The 18984-nt window shown below is 38.5% G+C and overlaps 1 protein-coding gene across 1 annotated transcript in view; it reads left to right on the top strand.

Moving 5' to 3' along the window:
- Positions 1-18984, top strand: part of PPM1L (protein phosphatase, Mg2+/Mn2+ dependent 1L) — a 300744-nt gene that overhangs the window by 60648 nt on the left and 221112 nt on the right. The window lies entirely within an intron of this gene.

Below are 18984 nucleotides of genomic sequence, written 5' to 3'. Positions count from 1 at the left end.
ATACTTTACTAGATATTACTAAATTCTTCTCCAAATGGGTTGCACCAATTTACACTTTCATCAGTAGTGCCTTTCAGAGAGTGTTCTTGAACTTGACAGCTAGGAAGTGAGCCTGTATTTTGTAGGCAAGTGTTGCTGCTGCTGCTTCTTCTTCTTCTTCTTCTTCTTCTTCTTCTTCTTCTTCTTTAATGTTTATTCATTTTTGAGGGAGAGAAAGAGAGAGCCAGGGAGGGGCAGAAAGAGAGAGTGACAGAGGATCTGAAGTAGGATCCAAGCCTTTAGTGCAGAGCTCAGCGTGGGGCTCGAACTCACAAGCTATGTGATCATGACCTGAGCTGAAGTTGGATGCTTAACTGAGTCACCAGGTGCCCCTGTTTTTGTTTTTTTAAAGTAAGCTCTACACTGAATGTGGGGTCTGAACTCACAATCCTGAGATTAGGAGTAGCATGCTTTACTGACTGAGCCAGGCAGTAACCCTTAGATAGGAATGTTTTAGTATAATAAAACCATAATAGATAATTAGGTTTCTTTGATAAGTTTTAGTTTAAAACAGTACAGCTAAGAGCCCTGCAAGAGGTCTAGGATTCAGCCTTGTCAACTCTGCTAGGTTAGTTATGATTCATCCCTCTGTTTCCCACCTCCCCAAATTTTGTTGTTATTGTCTTCTCTCCTCTTTTCATTATATTTGTTTATTTCTTTATTTTGAATCTCATTACATTCTAGTAGAATTTTGAAAGAGTACAAAACTAAATATGTATTCAATATGCCTTCTCTTAATGGTAGTGATACTATTATTTATGGAGCCCTTACTATGTGTTAGGCACTGCACTGAATATATTACCTATCTAATTTTATTTTAATTCTCTTTCTTGATAGCTTTAGAAGTAAAGAGGCAAAGGTGAATCAGAACTGAGGTCTTTTGGTGGCCAAGACTGCATTCTTCCCACCATGCCACATAGCCCCGAGACTTTTTTTTAAATATACTTTGAAAAACATTTACAATATGGTGTGTATATGTTTTATTTTTTGTACTTTTTTGTAACAGTGTTAATTTTATGCTATTTAAGATCATCCAACATAATTGTCATTCTTTTAAAATATATTCTTTTTTTTAATGTTTATTTATTTTTGAGAGAGAGAGAGAGAGAGCTTGAGCAGGGGAGGGGCAGAGAGAGAGAGACACACACACAGAATCTGAAGCAGGCTTCAGGCTCAGGGCTCGAACCCACAAACCGTGAGATCATGACCTGAGCTGAAGTTGGATGCTTAACCAACTGAGCCACCCAGGTGCCCCTAAAATATTTTCACCTTAGCTTTTCTTTATAAAAGTTGACCTCTTGGCAGATCATCAAATGGTTATTCCTTGTATGAAGAAATTAGTGTTCTTTTAATGAACATAATAAAGTCATCCCAGGATTCTGGTTCCAAAAGACTCAGAACTCTATCATTTAAATGAACTAAAATAGTTCTTACCTTTTCTCATCTTTTCTTCTATAGTAATTGTTATTTGTTACAGGACACCTGCCATGGTGTCCTCTCAAAGCAAAATGTTCCTAGGGATATTTTATATCTGTTAGAATACGTGTGTGTGTGTGTGTGTGTGTGTGTATACATATACACACATATATACATATATAATTTATGGGTATGTTTATGTATAACAAAAGTGTTACTGGGTCCAAAATTTTTTGTGCATTTGGTATGTAATGTAATACTGTTGTCTTTAGATTCTTTTTTTTTTTTTTTAAATTTTTTTTTCAACATTTTTTATTTATTTTTGGGACAGAGAGAGACAGAGCATGAACGGGGGAGGGGCAGAGAGAGAGGGAGACACAGAATCGGAAACAGGCTCCAGGCTCTGAGCCATCAGCTCAGAGCCTGACGCGGGGCTCGAACTCACGGACCGCGAGATCGTGACCTGGCTGAAGTCGGAGGCTTAACCGACTGCGCCACCCAGGCGCCCCGTCTTTAGATTCTTTAAAAGTCTCTTTTATAAAAATTGCCTGCTTATTTTCCATAAGTAAGCTTTTTTCCTAATTTTATTGAGCATCATGATAGTAATTATCCATTAGCAATATAGATTGGAAGGCATATTTCAATTTGAAATGTTGTCAAATAGAAATTACCAAGGGGTGTCTGGATGGCTCAGTCAGTTAAGCATCCAACTTCGGCTTAGGTCATGATCTCATAGTTTGTGGGTTTGAGTCTTGTGTGAGGCTCTGTGCTGACAGCTCGGAGCCTGGAGCCTGCTCTGGACTCTGTGTCTCCTTCTCTCTCTGCCTCTTCCCTGCTCACCCTCTGTCTCTCTCTGTCTCTGTCTCCCTCAAAAATAAATAAACATTAAAAAAATTAAAAAAGAAATTACCCAAATGTAAGTGATAATTTATGTAGTTCCACGATGGTGAAAAGTATTAGTAGTAATGAAAACTAACGTGCACCAGATCTAAGAATGTTGAAATAGCTGAGCTATCCACAGATACTATACTACAATTAGTGAACAAATAGTTGAAGTTTCTATTATGTTTAAGGTACCATCCCAGGCCCTAGTGCACAAAATTGAATGTTAAATTAAGAAAAGTTGAATTAGAATATCTAAAAGGAACAATTTTCAAAAAAGGATTGTGTTTAAGAAAGAGAACATGATTTCATTAGTTTTTTATGGCTGAGTAATTTTCCATTGTGTGTGTGTGTGTGTATATATATATATATATATATATATATATATATATATATATCTTTTTTATCCATTCATAAGTCAATGTGTATTTGGACTCTTTCCATAGTTTTGCTATTGTTGATAATGCTGCTATAAGCATCATGGCACATGTATCCCTTTTGAATCAGTACTTCTGTATCCTTTGGGTAAATACCTAGTAGTGCAGTTGCTGGATCATAGGGATAGTGCCTCTATAAACATTGAGGTGCATGTACTCCTTTGAATCTGTATTTTTGTATCCTTTGGGTAAATACCTACTAGTACAATTACTGGATTGTAGGGCAGTTTTATTTTTAACTTTTTGAGGAATCTCCATACTATTTTCCAGAGTGACTACAGCAGTTTGCATTCCCACCAACAGTGTAAGAGTGTTTGTTCCCCTTTCTCCACATCTTCACCAAAACCTGTTGTTTCCTGTGTTAATTTTAGCCATTTTGACAGGTATGAGGTGATATCTCATTGTAATTGATTTTTATTTCCTTGATGGTGAGTGATGTTGAGTATCTTTCCATGTGTCTGCTAGCCTGCATATGTCTTCTTTGGAAACATGTCTATTGATGTCTTCTGCCCATTTTTACCTGGATTATTTATGGTTTTTTGGTGTTCAGTTTGGTAAGTGTTTTAGAGATTTTGGATACTAACCCTTTATCAGATATGTCATTTGCAAATATCTTCTCCCATTCCATAGGTCGCCTTTTAGTTTTGTTGATTGTTTCCTTTTGTGCAAAAACTTTTTATTTTAGTGACATCCCAATAGTTTATTTTTTGCTTTTGTTTCCCTTGCATCAGGAGACTTATCTAGTAAGAAGTTGCTATGGCCAAGGTCAAAAAGGTTACTGCCTGTGTTCTCCTCTAGGATTTTGATGGCTTCCTGTCTCACATTAGGTCTTTCATCCATTTTTAATTTATTTTTGTATATGGTATAAGAAAGTAGTTGTTTCATTTTTTTGCATGTTGAGATGATGTGGATGGAACTAGAGTGTTATTATACTAAGCTAAATAAGTTAAAGACAAAAATACCATATGATTTCACTCATATGTGGAATGTGAGAAACAAAAAGACAAGCAAAGGAAAAAGAGAGAGAGAGAAAAACCATAAAACAGACTCTTAACTATAGAGAAAAAACTGAGGGTTGCTGGAGGGGAGGTGGGTAGGGGGATGGGCTAAATGGGTGATGGGTATTAAGGAGGGCACTTACTGTGATAAGCACTGGATGTCGTACGTAAATTCTACACCTGAAACTAGTATTACACTGTATGTTAACTAATAGGAATTTAAATAAAAATTTGGAGGTAAAAAAAGAGCACATGAGTTCAAAAGGGGAAAACATATGAACAAAAACTATGAGACAAATAGAATATAAAAAGTGAGTCTTAGAAGACAAAGAAAGTAAAAAAAAGTCACTACTCATAACAATAAGATTGGAACTGTCTGCTGTTATCTCAAGAGAAAAAAAAGTCCAATTTACATAAATTAGTATTCATCATTTGTACAAGCTCTGGATGCCTGGAAGATTGCCAGCATAGCCTTTGGTGAGACAAAGTTCAGGGGAGTTCTAATTTACAAGGAACCAGTTAATGTTTTCTGTTCTTTATCTGGTTGTTTCCTGCCTTTGATTTTTCTTAATGCTCTTCTTGATTACAGATGGTTAGAGTAGTGAGGGAGTTTTAAAAAATGGTTGATGTATCATATATTAATATGAAGTAATGTTAAGACTCAATCTGTTGTGCAAACGTATAAGTGATCATACTTTTGATCTTCATATATAATGATTTATCTTTATAATGTTTGTCATTCATTTTCTCTATTTGTAAAATCAGTATTAGTATAGATATGACCAGAGGTAGTTAGTATAACAATAATACTACATAACTGCTACAGTTTTTTCAATATTTACTATGTGCCAGGTACCCTGCTAAGTACTTTTTATATATTAACTTAATTAATTCTCACAAGAACCCTATGAGGTAGGCATATTAGTACCCCTCATTTACAGATGATGAAAGTGAGGCACAGAGGTGTTAAATAATTTAAGTTCCTATAGCTCCCAAACCTGGGATTTAAATCCAGGTGTCTGACATTGGAGCTGTTGACAACAATTATGCTATTCAGTATAGATGACCAGGCCTGTTTTTTTTTTTTTTTTTAATTTGAGAGAGAGAGAGAGAGAGAGAGCGAGCATGAGTGGGGTAGGGGGCAGAGAGAGAAGGAGAGAGAATCTTAAGCAGGCTCCACTCTCAGTGTGGAGCCTGATGTAGGGCTCAATCCCACAACCCTGGGATCATGACCTGAGCCAAAATCAAGAGTTGGATGTTCAACCAACTGAGCCACCCAAGCATGCCCCCCACCCCCTTTTTTTAATTGACTAAGTCTGATTTAATCTCAAGTTGGTTTCTTTGAATTACTCTGGATATAATATCCAGCGACCAAAAGAACTCTTGCTTTTGTTATGCAGTTCATATCTAGACATAAAGTTCTTACTGAATTTCAAAACTGGTTATTTATGAGTGCTTGTTAATCTACTGAATCATGAACTTGGTGGTATTTTGAATACATGTTTTAGCACTGTTAGTGTGTGATTAGGGCAGGAAGTTCTTATGAGGGAAAGGTCATGGGCTGGAATCCTGTGGGTGTCTGTTAGCTCGTTCATTCTGTGTGGTCAAAGTCTGTCCTTTGAACCCTAGCTGCCCATCTGACAAAAGTGGACATTTGGAGGAGGGGTGCCTGGGTGGCTTAGTCGGTTAAGTGTCGGGCTCCTGGTTTCGGTTCAGTTTATGATCTCCTGGTTTGTGAGTTCAGGACCCTCATTGGGCTCTGTACTTGCTGCACGGAGCCTTTTTGGGATTCTTTCTCTCTCTCCCTGCCCCTCCCCTGCTCATACTCTCTCTCTCAAAGTAAATGAATAAAGTTTAAAAAAATTTTTTTTATAAGTGGGCATTTGGGCATATGGGTGTCAGATGTGAGGATGTGGATAGATCAGTGCACCTCCATCACTAGGGCGATGGCCACAAATCCAAGCTCTGTCACTGAAAGCCTCAGTGGGAAAAAAAAAATTATATGCAGTAGTCCCCCCTTATCTGTGGTTTTGCTTTCTGAGGTTTCAGTTACCTTGTCAGGATTTCATTGTTTTTAGACATAACCTCACTGTAGGTGAAAGATAGTCTTGCCTCCGAGATTAGTCTTATGATAGACATAGAAATGTATTGACATTTAGGTGTTTCAGCCTTAACTGTTGAAAGGATATGATGAACTGCAGCTTGGGTTTTAAGATGGATTTTGATCCATGCCTCAGACTCTGGTTTGGGGTCCTTGTTAGACCCTGGCTTAATGATGCCGTTTGCTTTTGTTTTTTTCTTCATTATACTTTTAAATATCATCAGAAGCCATTAGAACAATTGGTAAATTGAGCATCGTAAATGAAAGAGAATGTCTTGTGAAATTAATAGATATGGAGATCTATTCATAGCAACAACAAAAGTCACACTTGAGTATTGAGTATTACGGAGTTTCTTTGGCAGTTTTACGTATTAATTGTTAAAAATGTATCAGCACATTTTATGTGATTATACTTACCAGGTACAGATGAATTCTGTTCCTGATAGAATCATTATATAAAGTCTATTTAGGTTTATTTCATCTTTATGTCTCTTAAAGCTCATTTTTTTTTTAAGATAATGTGATCTTGGAGTAGGGCTTGCAGCAAATTGTGAAAATGTTATCTCCTGATACTATGCATCCTAGTGTTTCTTATTGAAAAGTAATACCTTTAAAAGAAAATACATATTTACAACGTTTATTGAAGCAAATTTATTGGATAATGGCAACAATCCTTGGGTCAAAAACAGCAATCACAATCTGACTTAGTTTTATCACCCTCAGGAATTTTTATTAGATCCCCTGTACAGTATTATCAGCTATAAATAGAGATCAGCTAATTTGATGAAGAAGCTCTAGGTCTACAGATAATTGAACAAATATATCATGGTTTAAAAAAAACTCACATGAGATGACAGTAATAGTGAATAGGGCAGAAGAAAGAAAAGAAGTAGGAAAGAAAAGGGAAAGAAAATATAAAGGAACAATGGTGGATTTGTGTGCAACAAAATGCAGTTCCAATACCGACCTACTTAACACACTTTCTCACTGGGAGGCCATTGTTCTTTCTCGAACTCTTTTTGCTTGGCTGCATTCCCTCCCCATTTAGAAGGAGGACAGTCCCCCTCCCTCTTCCTCTAGTCCTTTGACCAGAGACTAATGTTGCTGAGGTTGTTGGGGGAAGTAATGGCATTTTGCATTTGCAAATGTGGTCAGCCTCTGCAAGGGTTCGCTTCCAGCAGAAATCTTGTTATCCTCTGAGATACATTTTTACTAGCTGATTAAAAAAAAATCATTATGTCTAAAGAGGTTTCTTTGATAGAGAAATAAGATTCCTTTTTGTTGTTCTCTCCCTTTTCCCCCTTCTAGAGGGGAAATTCCAAGGGTAGGACTGGCACAACTGGGGAACTTGTGTGCATACTCTTATCATCCAGAAAGACTTCTACTTTTAAAGAAGACCCTTGGAGAGGTAGGACAGAAAGTATAAAAGAATGGCCAAATCACAATGCCTAACAAAGGGATAGCTCTTAGACTGTTTTCACACAGGCTTCTCTGCTCCATCCAATTGAGTGATGGCGTAATGTTATTAGTGTAGGTTAATGTATGTAGAAACCATGTGGATTAGTGGGTTAGTGCTCCTTGATGCTATATAAATATGGTGCTTAAGTATCTTTAGAAAAACTAAACAAAAGCACAGCACCCCAAACACCTTTTATTTATAATAGATTACCAAAATCAACTAAAATGGCTTAGTAACAAATACCCAGATAACCTGAGAGAGATGCATAATTAAAAAAAAAAAAACAAAACACTTGCTCTTAACTGAAGCATTTGTGTCTGAATCTGTGTACCTCCAATAGCACGGTCATTCTTAGCTTAGTTAAGGAGACCAGTTGTTAGAAGGAAGCAGTAATTCCAGGGCAGGGAAGTCACACAGCGAGAACATGATACATGTTGCCATTTACTGGCTCAAGGAAGAGCATGTGGTAGAAGACTCTGGTCTCCTCGGTATTCCAGAACATGCTCTGTGCTTGTTTACCTCTCTGCATAGGTTGTTTCCCCTACAAGTTAAGTGGGTTTCTTTGACCTGGAATGCCCTCCCTCTTCGTTTTTATTTATCAAAACTCCACCCATCTCCTGGAAGAAAGGGACCCAACCCTTTGTCTCAGTATCCTTAACAGCCCCTGTGGTATCTGGCACCAGCAAGTGGTCAATAAATGTGTAATATATGAACAGGTGAATGGAAGGAAAGAGGGAAGCACAGGTGGCATTTGCCTACCTCACTTCTCAGCCCACAAATAGTTGTTAGAAACAGCTTTTCAAGACTATGTCCCATCTCTGATTTGTCTTACACTCTCCTGCCTTTCACATTCTTCTCATTAAAACAAAGCAAAACTGGCTAAGGAGGCTGCCAGACAACTCACTCAGCTACCAGAGAGGGATGCTCTTCTGCTTTGTATCTGTAAATACATCAGATACACTTTACTGTTTTTTCATCCACCTTTTAAAAAATGGCTGATTTTCCCTTATTGGGGGCCTTCTGTTCCCTTCTTGCCTCACTAAGTCCATTCACATCCTGCAGGTAGACAGGCTGGAACAGGGTTTCATTTGTAACCTGTCAGCTCTACTTGTCAACTGGCAGAGATACGGTTGAGCATTAGGAGGGTCTTGGGAGGTAGGGTTATTAAGGGAACAGCAGCTTGGTTTATCAGGGGGGTGGGAGGTGTGGGATGAATACACAGATACTTTCCAGTTCATTAAAGAGGGAAAAAATCTCAAGCTTTGGTTCCAATGTCCTACCTTTCCTGGCCTGTTCCTCGACACATTAGGGTGTCCTTCACACATGCTGCACCTCAGCCTACAAAACTGTAGCCTGGCAGCTGCTTCTCAGTCCTGGAAAACTCACGTGGATTGGCCTATCACATAAACAGGACTGAAATCCTTAGGGTAGTTGAGAAAACAAGAAAGAATTTCAGAAACCTGATGATGAATCTTGGCTTTATGAGCTGACCTTGCTCTTTGTTTGGGCATTTCTTTGAGTACAGTGGTTTTTAGCTTAACTTAAAACAAAATGTGAAGTTTTCTTTTGTTATCATCATTCTCGTCCTCATTATCCTTTTGGTAATTGTCATAGCTGCTATTATTATTTTTTTTAATTAAAAAAAATTTTTTTACATTTATTTATTTTTGATAGGCAGAGAAAGACAGAGCACAAGTGGGGGAGGGGCAGAGAGAGAGAGGGAGACACAGAATCCAAAGCAGGCTCCAGGCTCTGAGCTGTCAGCACAGAGCCAGACTTAGGGCTTGAACTCACAAACCACGAGATTATGACCAGAGCTGAAGTCGGACGCTTAACCAACTGAGCCACCCAGGCACCCCCGTCATAGCTGCTATTATTGAACGTCAACCCTGAACCAGCCATGGTCCTTATGCTTTACATGGATTAACTCATTTAATCTCCCAATAACCTTCCCAAGGAAAAATTGACCCTGACCTATAATAATCTAGTACTAGATCAGAAGGAAGAAGCACATACATTTTCCTTTGGAGGCATTAGTTTGAGGTAGGGTAAAGCCATGAAGGGAAGTCATTTATAAACTTTTTCTTGGGAATGAGAGTACTTTATATTATTCCTACCCCACCCTAAAAGTTTAATATTTAGTTTTCTAAATGGTTTAGGGAAATTTAGATTTACATGGAAGAGAGACAAGTCAAATCATAATTACACTTTGTGGCTCTGAAAATAAATTTTCATTTATTGCTGAATTTTTTGGTCTCAAGATTACATGAGATTGATAGGTCAGATTCAATCCTTAGTCTACAATTGCACATTCTGCAATGGGGGAAAATTAAGACCTAAAAGTTATACTCAAAGCTTTTTGTTTTTTTTCTCCTGGTGAATCTTGATATTATATTTTCTCATGCAATTTCAAAACTTTAAATAGTTTAAAAATATCCTTAAGTCTGCTATTTGTAAGTGTGCATAAGATTTCAGCAGTAGTAGATTTAAGAGTATTTAAGAACTATTTAAAGAAGCTTTCTAATTGCCCACTTGAGCACAGATTATAAATCAACACAACATTTTCCAAATTCCTGTTCTATGCCAGGAACTATGTTGGGTGTTGGGGATGGAATTCGGTTGAACAGTACCAGCTATAGCCTCCACCTACCTTGGACAGCACCCAAGAGGGTTTAGTGTTGGATGCATTGGAATGCACTTGTTTAAACATGTTTCATATGTTACCAGGGAGAACCCGAGTTTTTCATTACCAGCCACATGATTAAAAATCAACCTATGTGTGGTCTGAGTTAACTTTTTAATAAAAATCAGTGATGAGTTGGGGGTAAGGAGGGAGTATTAGGTACAGTTTGAATATGAGTTGATGGCAACAGAGGCTTTGCTCATACATATTTTCTTTTACTCAGCAATCCTTTGTGATGCTCAGTATCATTCTGTAATTTGAGTGGAATTAAGCTCAAACTGCTCAGAATTATATAACTAAGACATTATGTTTTAAGTACTCTTCTGAGTTAATCTCAGCCAGCTAGCATGACCCCTGTTATACAAAGACGGGTATAGAGAGGATGAGAGGCAGGTGGCTAGGCTCTTCTGCATTGCTAGTTCATGGGACTGATTTAGTGTTTTGGATTTTTCAGCTAAATAATCCTAGGCTACCTTCTAGGGTCAGACAGGCTGTGTGTGAGAAGCTCAGGATCCATGCGAAGCAATGAGCAGAGGCATAAGAAATCTAGATTTGAGTCCCAGCTCCTTCTTATATGCCACCTATGTTATCTTAATGAAGCTTAAGCTCTCTGAAATTTGGTTTTCTTATCAGCAAAATGGATACAATGGTACTTACTCACAGGTTGTTATGAAGATTAAGTCCAAAGCACCCAGCATAATGCCTGACATGTTTAAGACCAGTGCTGGCAGTCTCTTCAACTCCTAGTGATTTCCAACTGGGAAATGGTGCTGGGGCAGATATCCCAGATTGTTCTACAAGCAATATTTATGTAGCTAATGATAGTTTTATATTGTCCTATAACTCGTTCTTACACTGATTGCAGTTTGGAATATCATGTTTTCATTATAAATTATGTGTAAATTTATATTTACTTATTACATACCTTTTATGCAGCAGGCATTTTGGAACATTAGAAGTATAAAGATGAGTAAGACTTCCTTTTACTCAAAGAATTCACAGTATATGGGGAAAAGGAATGCAAAGTTCATTAACCAGAGTACAATGTGGGGACGTGTTTTACTCTCTGAATGGATGCACTGCTGTGGATTATGGGGATGGCGGAGAACAATCTGAACTCTGCCTTGTTGGGTGGGGGAGCTCAGACCAGGCAGTGCTTTCCAGATATGCCATTGAACTGGGTCTTGAGATATAATGGAGTTCAGAGAGACACAGAAGGGGTGACGTGGAAGGGCATTCCAGCAGGAGGAGACAGCCTGAGAGAGGCATGGAATGCTGGCCAGGAGACTCAGGAGCCTTCTCCTGTAGTTCTGATCTTGTAGCTCTCTAGCAAGAAGATGTGTGCCTTTGAGAGAGTCGTTTAACCTGATTTTCATAATTTGTAAAATATGGGGGCTCAAGTGAGGTTTTTTAACTCTAAAATTTGGTATCTGTGATCAGGAGATGCACAGAAGCTAAGTGAGTCATGTAATGTTTTAGTCAGTTTAGGCTGCTGCCACAAGATACCTTAGACTGGATGGCTAAGCAACAAATATTTCTCACAGTTCTAGAAGATAGGAAGCCCTAGATCAAGGTGCCAGCAGATTTGGTGTCTGGAGAGGGAGGGCTCTCTTCCTGGTTTGCAAATGACTGTCTTCTTGCTGTATCCTCATATGGGGTGGTGGGAGAGAGAGAGAGAGACAGAGAGAGACAAAGAGAGAGAGAGAGAGAGAGAGAGAGAGAGAGAGAGAGAGAGAGAGAGAAGGCTCTGGTCTCCTCCTTGTCTTACAACAGCACTAATCCCATCATAGAGACTTCACCCTCATGACCTCATCTAACACTAATTGCCTCCCAAAGACTTCACTGCCCAATACCATCACATTGGAGACTGGGGCTTTAGATACAAATTTTGGGGCAGACGCAAATATCCGTCCATAGCACTGAGGGTCACATGATTCACCCATGGGAGGGCCAACACTGGAACTCCAATGTCACTGTTACATTTCGCTCTCCTCCCTCATCTCAGTCCATGTAGCATCTGCTTTGTACATGGGTAGTCATTTAGCAGGGTGGAGGCTTCTATGCTTTCTAAAGGAACTCCTTTAGTCAGCTGAGCAGTCTTGGTTATTACCATGTACATTCCAAACATTTTTAGGTTCCTTTGATTGGTTGGTATCCTTTTGGCCTCTCAGTGGATCTTTATCACTCTCATTTGATAAGGACTTTGGGAGCCCTAAAAATTGTTCTCTTAATGCAAATTGATATTCTACTTCTCTCTCTATTAAATTCTTTTTAATGTTTATTTATTTTTGAGATAGAGAGAGAGAGAGAGAGAGAGTGAGCAGGAGAGGGGCAGAGAGGGAGGGAGACCCAGAATGCGAAGCAGACTCCAGGCTCTGAGCTCTGAGCTCTGAGCTCTTAGCATACAGCCTGATGTGGGCTTGAACCCATGAACCATGAGAGCATGACCTGAGCCAAAGTCTGACACTTCACCAACTGAGCCACCCAGGCACCCCTCCACTCTCTTCCTAAAAAGATATTAACTACAGTGGAGGTAAAAAAACCACAAAAGCTTATTTTATCTTAAGAATCAGAGTTCTCTTGCCTTATAATCTAAAGCATATTTTCTGCATTAAATTATTTGAGTTCCACTTTGATATTTTTCCTTTCTAGGTGCCACCCCTGTTGTTATTTCTTCAATATTTTTCATTAAAATGATGCACTTTATTTTATTTAAATACATTTAAAAAATGTAATAACTTTGAACTCACAGGTTGATATTATTATATTCTTTTTAAAAAATGTTTATTTCTTTTGAGAGAGAGAGAGAGAGAGAGTGACAGCTCGAGCAGGAGAGGACCAGGGGGCGGGGGGGTGGGGGGGAAGAATCCCAAGCAGGCTCCATGCTGTCAGCACAGAGCCTGACATGGGGCTTGATCCCGTGAACAGGGAGATCATGACCTGAGCTGAAATCAAGAGTCAGATGCTTAACTGACTGAGCAACGCAGGCAGCCCTATTATATTCTTCATTATATTCGTTTACTATATATGTTTGTTTATTATATATTTTATATTGTTTATTATGTTTCATTATATTGTTTTCTATTCACTTTAATATAATAAAGCACCTTGTGCCATCTAAAACCTTCCTACACATAGTAAAACCATGTGTATGTACTATGCTTTGGAAAAATTTAAGACTATCTGGGTTTATTGGTTGAATGGTGAAAGAAGGCAGGAATAAAAAAGATAAATAAAAATGATACTATTTTAAGTGTATACGTTATATGAGTGATTTAAAAAAATGGAAACATGAGTTTATAGGAGACAGACAAGTAAGTTTGCTTGATTTCAAGCCCCTGTTATTGTCAAGGTAAATTGTGCATGTAAAGAAGGAAGTTGAACAAAATGACATTCCTTTTTGGGCCTTAAATATTTGCACATCTTTTTTATGATTCTTGTTTCACTCAGTAGCACTAGGGTCATGCGACCATATAGATATAAATGCTATGCTGTATATCTTGTCAAGAAGGGTAATGTCTGTGCCAGGGAAAGGAATTCTTGTTCTTATTGTGGGAAGGTAAAACAGAGTCAGAAGCAAATGAGATCAGATTCAGCTTGTCAAGCCTAGGGCAGGACCCTTGGAATCCAGAAAAACAGAATGGAGAGTGAGTTTAAAAGAAAGGGGGTAGGTAGGGCTGGCTTCACAGGCATGTGGCCTCTGTGGTTGTACAGGTTTCCACATTTAGAAAGGCCCTGTACTCGATTTAGTGTTCTGCTGTCATCATCTTAAAAGTCTTAATAATTTTTGAAAAAGGGACCTACATTTTTATTTTGCACTGGGCCCTAGAAATGTAGCCAGTTCTTGGGTTAGGGTAGGGAGATATTTATAGAAGGCTTTATTCAAGGTTTAGGTTCATGGGGTAGAAATGGAAGAGTGAAAACTAGAAATGAGTTGTGAAAAGGAGGTTTCAGGTCTTACCTGATGGGTCTCTTCTGATTGACCGTGGCTCATAGGTTAAGAGATCCAACAAGGATTTCTTGTGCCTTAAACTCCTTAACCACTGGAAAACATTGTGCAGTAAATTGTTCTCTGTGAATTACCTTGCAGAGTCAAGTTATGGTGGATCAAGTGGGGGCTGGCAAATGGAAATGCCTGCCAAGAGCGGCTCTAAAACAACAGGGAGTGGTCGGCGGGGGGGGGGGGGGCATGAGGGGAACATGGTCTGTATTCTGCTTCAGCCTGTATTTGCCACTTGATGTTCAGCCATGTCATTGTCCAGAGTGGCTGAACCCTGCTGGTTCTTTAGGAGCTAGAAATGTGGATTTTTTAGCTGTGATGGTTTCCAATTAAAACAAAAAATGTGCTGTGTGGACTAAATAAAACATGTGTAATTGAATTCATTTCCGTCTTTAAGCAGACGTTTTTATTTTTTTATATTTATTTATTTATTTTAATGTTTTATTTATTTTTGAGAGAGAGAGACAAAGTATGAGCTGGGCAGGGGCAGAGAGAGAGGGAGATAGAATCCACAAAGCAGACTTCAGACCCTGAGCTGTCAGCACAGAGCCTGATGTGGGGCTCGAACCCATGAACCATGAGATCGTGACCTGAGCCAAAGTCAGATGCTTAACCGACTGAGCCACCCAGGTGCCCCTAAGCAGACGTTCTTAAACAACTTATTTTCTATAGGTAAACATGGAAAGTGACTAAATTAATATTTTAGGGGAGGGATCTATGGATCTAATGGACAATGGACCTAATTTTGATATCTTTGGTGAAGACATCCCTAATACAGAGATGGGGTTAGGGAGAGAGCTGCCAGTGGATGTTGAGGATTATGGTACAGAATAAGCTCTAGATTCTCTTTCTTTTCTTTTTTTTTTTTTTTTTTTCTTTTCTTTTGCCTTCTCTTTTCTTTCTTTTTTTTAAAGTTTATTTTATTTATTTTGAGAGAGAGAGAGCAAGTGTGAGCCTGAGTGGGGGAGGGTCAGAGAGAGAGAGAGAGAGAGAGAGAGAGAGAGAATCCCAAGCAGGCCCCTCAAGGATTCAGAGCTTGATCCCATGGACTATGAGATCATGACCTGAGCAGAAATCAAGAGTCAGATGCTCAACCAGCTGAGTCACCAGGTGCCCCCAGATTTTCTATATTGGAGGGGCTTAGGGGTTACAAGGGATATTGGTTTACGGGGACCTATTTTTAGCTGTGTTTGTATAACAAACTCATTGTTTTAGATAATATGACATAGATCATAAGAAGCCAGCTAGCTCTCTAGTACATTTTTTCCCACACTTCAGGTAAGATTGAAACGACAGCAACTGGTCATTTTCAGGAATGGACCGAGGAGTTTTAGGGCTGCTAGCGATTAAGGAGGAATACAAGCTTCTCAACTCCCCAGACCAATCTTTTGTCCATTACTGTTATGGTTTATTGTTAAAAGAAGATATTATGAGATGGACACATTAGCCTAATGTGTCCATTAGTCTGATGCCATTAAAAATGCAGTTCATCTAACCATTTCCCCCCGATTCTGTGGTTACCTTCTGAATATGATTTGTCTCCCAAGTGAATCTACCAGAGGGAGAGAATGAATGCGTTCTACAATTTAGAATATAGGTGTTTTTATAGCTACTTATTGTTAATTATAATCTAATCAATTGACATTCTGGTGTTGTGTTATGTGTTGTGTGTTATGACTATGGTACTGTGGATCTTACAGTGAAATGTAGAATCTCTTTGATATGCTGACAAACTCAATTTTGAACTTGCACAGCTCAAGGCCAGACCTTATACTATGGCAAATTTGCCAAAATAATGAATGCCACTTTGGGAGACCCTCTGGGGGGCCTTTCCTTAAGTGACACCTAAGGGGCGCCTGGGTGGCGCAGTCGGTTAAGCGTCCGACTTCAGCCAGGTCACGATCTCGCGGTCCGTGAGTTCGAGCCCCGCGTCGGGCTCTGGGCTGATGGCTCAGAGCCTGGAGCCTGTTTCCGATTCATTGTCTCCCTCTCTCTCTGCCCCTCCCCCGTTCATGCTCTGTCTCTCTCTGTCCCAAAAATAAATAAACGTTGAAAAAAAAAAGTTTTAAAATATACCTTAAATGTATGAAACTTTCCTATTTGAATTTCTTTAGTGATAGAGACACGATATATAGTACATAAAAATCATGGGGTAAAGTGGGATAGCCCCATGGAAGTCTTACTAGGATTTCAGATGCTTGAGAGGTGCTGGCTCAAGTGAAGGTAAATTGATTTCTTTTTTAAAAAATTGATTTCTTTTTAAGAGTACTTTCCTAAAACATTTTATCTAGCCAGTGATCTCCAGTAGAAATACATTGTAAGTAGTGTTTCCCAACCTCATTTGCTAATGGCTCCTTTAAAATGTTTCCTTTGGCAACCAGTGCCTTTGGAAAACATCATGAAATATTTGCAAAGCATGGCCTTAAGATTGCGCTGAAATTGACGTATTTCTGGAATTCTCCTGGGGGAAAAGATGTATCTAATCAGTTTTCAGAATTTTTGTTGAATCACAGTTTACATTGGGTTCCATAAGATCTACCTGAGTGTTCTGGAGTGTTTGCTTACTAGCTACTTGAACCTGGAATTGTCCCAGCATTGACCTGGGCAGAAATGGAACTTGGCAATCTGGATTTTGGAATTTGGATCATATTATGAGTCAACCTGGAATTCCCGGAGTCCGAGACTTCCTTTATTAGTATGTTTCTTCTCCTGATAGTTCACATCTTAAAACAGAGGTTGGGAATTTGCTTCTTAAGACCTATCTTAGAACTCAGCCATATTCTCACAGCTAGGACTCAATGAACATGATGGTTAGCCAAATAAAGATTATTTTCAGAAAATCAGAGATCAGCTTATAGAGTAATATAGTTTTATAGATACATTATTTTCTTTAATTCTCAAATGAGGAAAGTGATTGCAGAACTCTATTTCCAAATATGAAATGGTGATTGCAGGTACAACTCAATTGTGTATTCTTAGTGTGTAATGACAATATTGAGAGGAAAATTGATTAGTAGTTTTAAAACAGCAGGAAAATTATTTCCTGCCCAAACATTGATTAGTCTTTGAATAGGCTTTCTTACAATCCTTTTCTTCCATAGACTGCAGGGTGCAGCACAGTCATATTTTATGTGGAGTCAAGCAGAGAAACCTACTTGATGCGATTAAACTTATTGCTGCTTTTTCAGCAGGTGCAAAAATAACTTTGTCTTCAGTAGTTACACTTTTCCTGGCTTGATAACACATCAGGACTTCTGTAGTTTTATTTTGATTAAAGAGATTATAGGAACTATTGTATTATGTTATGAAATGTGCAAACAATGAAGTATTGAAGTTTTCTGGTGATATATATTCCTCCCTTTGACTTATAAATAGCAATTTGCTTAACATGCTTGCATGAGTGCTTTAAAATCCTATTAGCTGAAGGTCACATAACATTAACTTATTCCTGATTAGGTGTTACGTAAAATACAGGGATAAAGAAGACTGAAGTTCTTTCCCTCAGGGAACTTAAGATCTACTTGAGGAGGTAAGACATAGAATTAAGATAAATAAATATTAGAATGAGAGAGTTTATGATGAGTCCCAAATGAGTGGTTTAGAATATTACATAACTGGTATAGTATTTCACAGGAGAGAGATGTTTTCTGCCTCCTGAGGTAGTTGGGGAGCACTCCTGCAGGAGCTGGGCCTTGAGCTGGTCCCTGGGGACAGAAAGGATTCAGCCAGGTGGAGGAGATTAGTCGGGATGCTGGTGGCGGTACCAAAGGCAGCTAAGCCAGAATGTGTCTGCCTTTTCAGCAGTGAGTGGATCTATTTGGCTCTAATAGAGGACTCATGAAGGTGAATAATGGAAAATAAAACTGGAGAGGTAGGTTGAATTCAAATTGGAAAGGGCTTTGAACACCAGGCAAAGGAATTAGGACTTTATTCTGTAGAAAATGGATAAATAGTAAAGGTTCCTGAATAAAAAGAAGTAGAAAATGCAAGACATGGCTTTGTAGTTAGAGTAGAAACAGTGCACAGCTCTGAACTGAGCTGCCTTACGATGGAAGACAGTGGTAAAGAGAAGTGTGAGCATTTCTGTCTTCATTTCTGATGGGAATATAAGTTGGGTTAGCTGTTTCATTTTCATTCTTCCCTTTATTTTTCCTGTTCTCTTTTAAGGCCTGTATAAAACCTTTTTTTTTTTTTCAGTCTTAAAATACATTAATTCAAATTTGACCTTCCTTACTGCATGATAGTTTGAATGCCCAAAGCTATTTTCAGTTGTTCCAGATTGTCATAAGAGTTTGATGTCCAGGTGCCAACTGGAAGGGCCAAACCTGGCCTGTGGAGGATTGTTTTTAAAATCTGATTCTAAATTAAGCACTTTGGGATAGAAAAATGAGATGTGGCCTACTTCTAACTCAGCATTTGACTGCAAGTATATGTGTTTTTTCTTCTCTGCTTAAATATTTGTCTGGCTCTTTCAGACTCAAAAGGCATATAACTCAGAGCTAAGAATATTTAGATTCCTCTTCCTTCCTTTTTTCCAGAGTATTTTTTGGCTTCCACTATAAAAAGTGATACCTATAAAGGAATTTCTCCAAATATTGGGTAATAATTCTTAAAAAAAAAATTTTATTCCTAGTCCTCCTATTTCATACCTCACAAATTATTGAAACAGGATTAAAAATTTTTTTGAAATATGAGCCATTGGTAGAAGTTAGACTTTTAAATATTTAAAATTAAGTTCTTTTTGTAATGTTTATTTTTATTTATTTATTTATTCATTTTTTAGTGTTTATTTATTTTTGAGAGAGACAGAGACAGAATGTGAGTGGGTTAGGGGCAGAGAGAGAGGGGAGACACAGAATCTCATGCAGGCTCCAGGCTCCGACCCGTCAGCACAGAGCCCGATGCAGGGTTCAAACCCACGAGCTGTGAGATCATGACCTGAGCCAAAGTCGGCCGCTCAACCGACTGA

The sequence above is a fragment of the Prionailurus bengalensis genome, chromosome C2, assembly GCF_016509475.1.
Source record: "Prionailurus bengalensis isolate Pbe53 chromosome C2, Fcat_Pben_1.1_paternal_pri, whole genome shotgun sequence".
Taxonomy (NCBI): Eukaryota; Metazoa; Chordata; class Mammalia; order Carnivora; family Felidae; genus Prionailurus; species Prionailurus bengalensis.
The sequence above is the reverse complement of the archived record's forward strand: the minus strand, read 5'-3'. Positions and strand labels throughout refer to the sequence as shown.